This window comes from Lotus japonicus, chromosome 1 (genome assembly GCF_012489685.1).
Source record: "Lotus japonicus ecotype B-129 chromosome 1, LjGifu_v1.2".
NCBI classification, from domain to species: Eukaryota; Viridiplantae; Streptophyta; class Magnoliopsida; order Fabales; family Fabaceae; genus Lotus; species Lotus japonicus.
This window is the reverse complement of record NC_080041.1, coordinates 21,340,751-21,348,211: the sequence shown is the minus strand read 5'-3', so window position 1 is coordinate 21,348,211 and position 7,461 is coordinate 21,340,751.

Genomic DNA, 7,461 nt, shown 5'->3' with positions numbered 1-7,461 from the left:
TGCGAGTTTATAGTTGAAAATGGAAGAAGAAGAAGAAAAAGAGGAGCCATCATCAACAACCACCACTTCCAACATCTTTCTAATCCTACGTTGTTCACTTCCAATATCTTCCTCCATCTAGGTGTTTTTTTGCTCTGTATCTATATAGCCCACCACGTGTTTCTTAAAATTACCCATTTGGATTGCTGATTAACGCGAATTGGGTCCAAGCTGAATTCGATGGAAGGGATGGAAGGGAAAGAAAAGAAGAAACCGAAGGAGATGAGAGGTGAGAGGAGGCCAAGAGAGAAGAAGAAGATGAAGATGAACAAGAGAGATGAATAGCCCTAATTTATGGGTTGGGTCTGAAGGAGGACGATGATGGATGTGGTTTTGATTTAGTGTTAGTTTTAGTTTAGGGGTTAGAAATTGAATTAGAAGGATTTAGGGGGTTAATTATAAATTAATTGTAATTTATTTATTCATTTTTTCCACGTCAGCTCCAAAGTGACACTTGGTCACGGCGGCCAGAGCTTCTTCGACTGCAAGGACGTCCATAGGAAGAATTTTCGGTGAGGGACGAAAATCAAATCTTGCTCAAAGTTCAGGGACAGTTTTCACGTTTATCCCTAGGATTTTCGACATCAAGGAGCATGTCGGACAGGTGAGTGAAGGAAGGGCGGGATGAAGCAAGCAACCAATCCCCTGCTGGTTAAAAATAGCACCATCAATCTTAATCTTATAAACACCATAGGGTGGGGCTTGCCAATAGGTGTTTGCACCATTTTTAGCTTCTTCTTCAATTACTACTCGAAGAAGTTGATTGCTTTGTTCGCCACATCCACAATATCGTTGTATGTCCTGGAACAACATCAAATTTCTCTAACTCCATAAAGCCCATGCAACTCCCTGCATAAGTTTCAGCTTCTCCTTCACCCAATTTGTGACGTGAAGTGCTGCCCTTGCCCCGACCTCGCCTGAGTGTTCTCTTACCCCAGGTGTACCTATAGCTCTCTGGTCTTTACCCACAACGTAGGAGCTTTTTCTATCGTAATGCCTTGTAGGCCTCTATTGGGTGACCTAAGCATTTAGTATTTATTAGGTTGATGCCTAGTAAATTAGGGGCTCAAGAATCCATTCCTGTCGGCATCTTAGTATATGTCATTCCTTTCGTTCCTAGGAAATTCGACTTGAGGCCAAGAATCTGTATATGAAAAATCACTAGATGATAATTGAAGTCCCTCGTTCTTTATTCAAATAGGCTTTTCGCCCTCAATTTTGTGTCTTGAGGTTGGCTTTGAGGAAACTGTTCAAACTAGGATACTGTTCAATCGTCTCACCTAGGGGTGTCCACCGGTCGGGTTCGGTCGGTTTCGGGCCCAAAAAGCTCCACCGACCGAACCCGCATGGCATAAAACTGGGCCCGTAACCGACCATGAGATGTGTCGGTTTGGATCGGTTTCGGGTTGGTCGGGTAACGGGCGGGTCGGGTCGGTTACACCGGGTTTTGCAGAGACCCTAATTTCATGAACATAGAACCCTAATTTCAGTAAGATGAACATAGTCAGAACCCTAATTTTTCAGTAAGATGAACATAGAACCCTAATTTTTCAGTAAGATGAACATAAACCAAACCAAGAACAAAATCGATGTCAGATCAGATCCGGAGAGAACGATTCCATTGCTTTCCTCATGCGAAATAGATTGTTCACTTCGTCCTTGCGATTTCACATCAGAATCGATGGTAACGAAGATGAACAGACTATTTCGGATCAGAGAAGCATGGAGGATGAAGCATGCAGGTGCACTGTGGTGGTGGAGTGGCTAGGGTTTGAGATATGTGAGGAGATTCTGAGATGTGTGATGGAGATGTCGAAGTGGCGGCAGAGAGGAGGAGGAGGAGAAGGGTGGTGGCGGGAGGATGAGGAGAAGCGTGGTGGCGGCGCAGTGGATGGCGGCGCAGAGGATGAGGAGAAGGGTGGTGGCGGTGCAGATGATGAGGTCATGGGGAGAAGGGTGGTGGCGGAGCAGAGGAGCGGCGAGAAGGTAGGGTTTGGAGAGAAGAAGAAGAGGAGAAAGGTGGTGGCGGCGGGGAGAACTAGGGTAAGGGAAGAAGAAGAAATGAAGAAGTGAAGAATGGAGAGTGAAAGAGAGAGGAGCCGGGTTAATACTAGGGTTTGGGTTTGGGGCTTTGCGGTTGGGCTGAATTTTTTTGGGCCGGCTGAATTTTTTTTTTTATATTAGGTTCGGTCGGTTCGGTCGGACTAGGCTCCAAACCGTAACCGACCGAACCAAACCAACCAGAGCCGGTTTTTTTTAATCCTCAACCCGCCACCCGACCCGCCCGAACCGAGGAGGCCTTTTTTTGTAACGGGCCGGTCGGGTTCGGTCGGTTCAAAAAATTTTGGACAGGCCTAGTCTCACCTCGATACATTAACCTGGAACTCTACATCCATGTTAAACTCTCCAAAATTTAAGATTTTTTGTTCCAAGTCTGAGAAACAGTTTACACTGTTGCCTAGAGGAAAGTGCATGTTCCTTTTGTAAAGGAATTCCTTAACTGTGCAAGGATGGAGAAGAGTATAACCATCACCACCAGGGTAAACAATGTCATCACGACTTTCATCATGCAAGATGTTGCAGCCGCCTTGAATGTGGAACTCAAGAATTGCTAACGATACTCAAAGGGATGGAAATCCAGGGGCTCTACCTATATCTGCATTTGGAAAGAGTCAGGGGAACAAACCGCCGCAAATACAAGCAACTTGCTAGAGAAACTAAGGTCTGCTCATGCTGTACTTAGCAAAGTTTTTTTCCTAAGGAGATCACAAGAAACTATGTTAATCAACAGGTACAATATGCCTTCTACAAAAGACTGAAGAAGATCGTCCCTTGAACACTTCCTCAATCATATAGTACTTTCTCGGCACGGTCTATCATTCTCTGGCGTTAGGCGCCCATGCAGCACACAGTCAAATAAGTAAGGGTCAACTCCCAAACAACACATATAACATGTAACAAGATTGACATAACATCACATTAATAAGGTCATCAATTCTAATACATCATTTGCAATCTCAGGCTCATGTTATATAGGTAAACGACTAACATATAGAGTAATAAAGCCAAAAGAATAAACAAGTCCACCTAGAGTCCTGTTAGACTACATGCTCATGCATATGCTAATTTTAATGTCAGCAACGACTTAAAAGAAGACGAGACAAAATACGACTCCATAATTGGGGTTAGTCAACACTAACGCACCGTCGTCGAATCACTCGCACGACTCCACAATTGGGGTTAATCTTAATAACGCACCGTCACTTTTATTTTGTCACTTCTTCGAAAATGTCGTTATACCATGACAGAGTTTCATGTCGTGGTTCAACCTAACCGGTTCCGAACCACAACAAAACATGCATAATGTCATGCGATTAGTCAACACAACATCGGAACTGTCATCCTCATAGTCCGAACATATAAAAAAATAACTCCTTATTGAGTATCCGGTTAACCACCAGCAAAACCATATTTTGCCAACGCTCACATCTCAAATTTATCATAAATCACAATATTCAATTCATACGCCAAAGCATAATAACATGATTTCAAGTTTAATACATCATATAGAAATACTTGCATCATCAAGTTTAAACCAACAAAAAATCATATAAACAAGCATCATATGGCACAATCACATGCAGACAAGTCTAGACCGAATGCCCTTACCTTAGAAAATGTATCGCTTTCGTAAATGCTAAGCTTCAAAATCCTAGCTTCCGCTCCAAAACTCAAGAATTTTCACAAAAAACTAACTGACTCACAATTAGTGTTATTATGAGTAATATATGAGAACAAGCTTTGTGTGTTTCATTCTAATGCCATCCACATTGCTCCCTTTTATAGTTAAATCTTTGATCTGAAAAATCACCACCTCATGCTCCTAGTTTTCATAGCTTTGCCAGCAAACTTCCTCTTAAATCTACACGTATGTTTTTTATAATCATTGTCATTCTTCCTCATGTTTCAGACCGCCACCTCCTGCTATAGACTTGTAGCTTGGCCAGCTGAATTCTCTTCCATATACACGTACATTTAGTTCAATCCTCATCATGCTTCAATTCATTTTATTAAATTTTCCTTGTTCCGTTTCTGTTTCTTGTCTATTTAGGCCCTTTGAAACTTAATCTATGTATATATATAAATAGGTTAGGTTTAGGTAGTGTAGGATTTAACTCAAAAAGTTAAGAGAAAAATATTAGGAAGATGAATTAATATCCTAAAAATTATGAGCAACTCTATAATACAATTTAATATCAGTTTGAGCAAGTTTAAGTGATCAAGAAACAAGTGTTTACTATATATATATAAACATCTTCTAAGTCACTTACGTGACAATGTTGCAACTTTTATTTAATTTTCTTTCATTTCTTTTCCCATCTTTAACTACCATTCATTTTTCTTTTTCTCTTTTTTTTTATTCAGGAAGAAAATATTAATAATACAATCATTTCTATATAAGTACACAAGGTACGAAGAACACATCAACTTAGGCTTAATAGCGCTTATCGTCCTTAAGCCGATAAATAACTAGTTAATTAAATACTTAATATACCTTGGTCTTACAGGGTAAATAGCCAACTTGGTCTCTGAATGTGTCCACCGACTTCAACTTCGTCCATAAACTTTTAAAATGACGCTCGTGGTCCCTGGATGTGGCAAATCTCTCTCAACAGCAGTCCTTGGGTTAAAAAACGCTCATGGTCGTTAACGGAAGTGTGACATGGCCTTTTTTTTCTAAAGCCAGAGCTTAAGTGGCATGTGAACCAAAATAATAAAATAAATAAGAAAACAACTTCAATAGATGAAAAAAACTCTAACCCTAAATTAGTCTTCATCATCTCACCACCGTCTTCACCATCACATCAGCACCACACCCTCCTTCCATTCTGCTTCCAAATCCAAATGGGTTGCTGTTTCAGCAAAGCCACAACCCAAAAGCCACAAAACCAAAACTATCTGAAGATCAAACCATTTCTTGCAAATCAAGATCTCCAACAAAATCAAAACCTTAAAGAACCTTAATTTCATGGTGGTGCGAGCAGCAAAAGGGGTCGACGCATTGCAATGGCTTGGCGAGGACTCTCTCGACGGTCTTGGAACGCTGGGTTTTCAGGTGGAGGTTTAGTTCTATGATCCAGATCATTTGATGGTCTGGGGGTTGGACTTTCTCTCATCTATTCAGATCTATGTGGTGCGAATGGCAGGGAGTTCCAGATCTACTTTCTTCTGTTGTGGTGGGTTGGTTCAAAGGGTGGGGGTGGGGGTTTCTGAGTAGTTGGGCTTGGTGGTGGTGGGGTTGGGTTTCTGGGTTTTGTGGTGGCTCTGTTTGCTGGGGTGGGGAGGGTTTCCGGATTCAAGAATTTTGCTGCTGTGTGAAGATAATGAAAATTTGTTGATGATGGGTTTGGGGTTGGGAGCGTGATGAATTTTGGGTGAAGTTGAAGATGTTATTTTTTGGGTTTGAAAAATTCAAATCAAATGTGTGATGGGTATGAAAAGTAACTGCATTATTATGACATGAAACCATCTCTGTAGTAGAATTAAGTTTTAGGGCGAGACTATCATACTTGATTCTAGTGGAAGGGAGATGATCGATGTTATTCTGATTGTAGATAGTTGTTAAGTTTATCCCACTGATGAGGAATAGATATGTGCTTTTTTGGTGAATAATTATCAATTTGCTTTCTAAATGGTGAAGGCTTCACCATTTCATTTGTTTTGACAAGAAATTTTAGTCTGCTATTATTAAACCGAACTTGTTAATTTCAAGTTCTTCTAAAATTTGTTTTAACTTTGGGGGTGGAGGATTTTGGTTTTTGGAAGGGAAAAAGGGTTGGGGCGAGGGAGAGCATGAGAGGGAGGGGATGAGGGTGGGAAGAAGAAGGATGAAGAAGATGGACATGGAGAAAGGGTGATGGTGGTGGGGAGAGGTACAGGAAGATGGGGTAGAGAGAATTTTTTTTCAGATTCAGGGACTAAATTGAAGATGTTAAAACTTTTCCACCAGTCAAATGCCACACAAGCTTCAACTTTGACAAAGAAATCCAGATTGCTCCAGACTTCGAGATTCTTGGCTCTCTCCCTTGATTTGCTCCTTGATTCAACATCTTCTCCTAAAATAACAATAATAATAAAGGAAAATAATTAAAAACCAATAATAGAGATTAACTAGAAGATAGAGTAAGATACCGAATTCAAATAACTTGATTAAATCCTAATGAAATCTATAAAAATAACATGAAAAATATAGAAAAATACTAAAACTAAATGAAAACATTAAAATGCATGAACTAAGCCGAAAGTGTCCTAAAATGACCGAAATATCCTAAAAACTATATTAAACTACATGCAAATAAACCAGGAAAATAGCCTTAAATCTCGGGTCATCAGCTGCCATCTCTCCACAAACGCCGTTAGCATGGTCTTGTCAACAGAGGGAAGGTTGCATGTCAACAAAGGCAATAGACCAGCAGCCACAACCCTTCCCTTTACATAAGTCGAAAAGAATTTTAACACATCTTTATGTTTCTCCTTATCCTTCCAAAGCATAGCATTCCCATGGTGGTAGGTTTCCAAGACACCCCTATCAAGCACTTCAGCAGGTTTCTTGTAATGCTTCCACGCCTCCAGTGATATATGTTGCTTGAAGCTCTTCAACAAGGTATTGTCATAAGGCCCCCCAGGAAAGAATATGTCATCATCATCATCTTCCTCACCTTGATCCGCTTGTGTATCATCACCTTCGTCCTCTTCGTCCTCTTCCTCCTCCTCTTCCTCCTCCTCCTCCTCCTCCTCCTCTCCTTCACCAGAACCCTACTCTACATCAACCATATCATCATCTTCAAGCTCCTGCTCATATATTGGTTCAGGTTCAGGCTCAGGCTCCTGTATTGCACGGGTAGCAGTCGTTGCACTACCTGCACGCCTTTTACGGGTTACCTCGTCACGCCTTTTATGTGCTTCTTCTTTCTTTCGTAGGGCGGCGGCTTCACGCTCCTTACGTACCGATGTCGTGGGGGGGATTCTACCACCATGGCTAGAATGGTTGGCCGGGGGCAAATTCAAATTCTTTGTTCTTGCCATATCTGAACTAACATTGGAAACATAAGACTCAAAACTGAACAAAAACATAAAGGCATTGAAGCTTTGACAGATAAGGGTCTAAGACGCACTCTCAGGGTGCGTCTTTGTCGCACCTTTAAGGTGCATATCAAGCGCACCCTTAAGGTGCGTGTATTCTGAACACACACCTTCAAGCTGCGACATAGACGCATCTACAAAGTGCGATAAAAACCATAACAGAATGAGTCGGGTCGCGTAACGAACCTGGGTATCGGGAAGAATCTTGTGTGGTTGGCAACAGAAGGTGGCGATGGGGGTGGCGGCGACTCCACTCGGTTGTGGTGTCGCTGGCGGAAC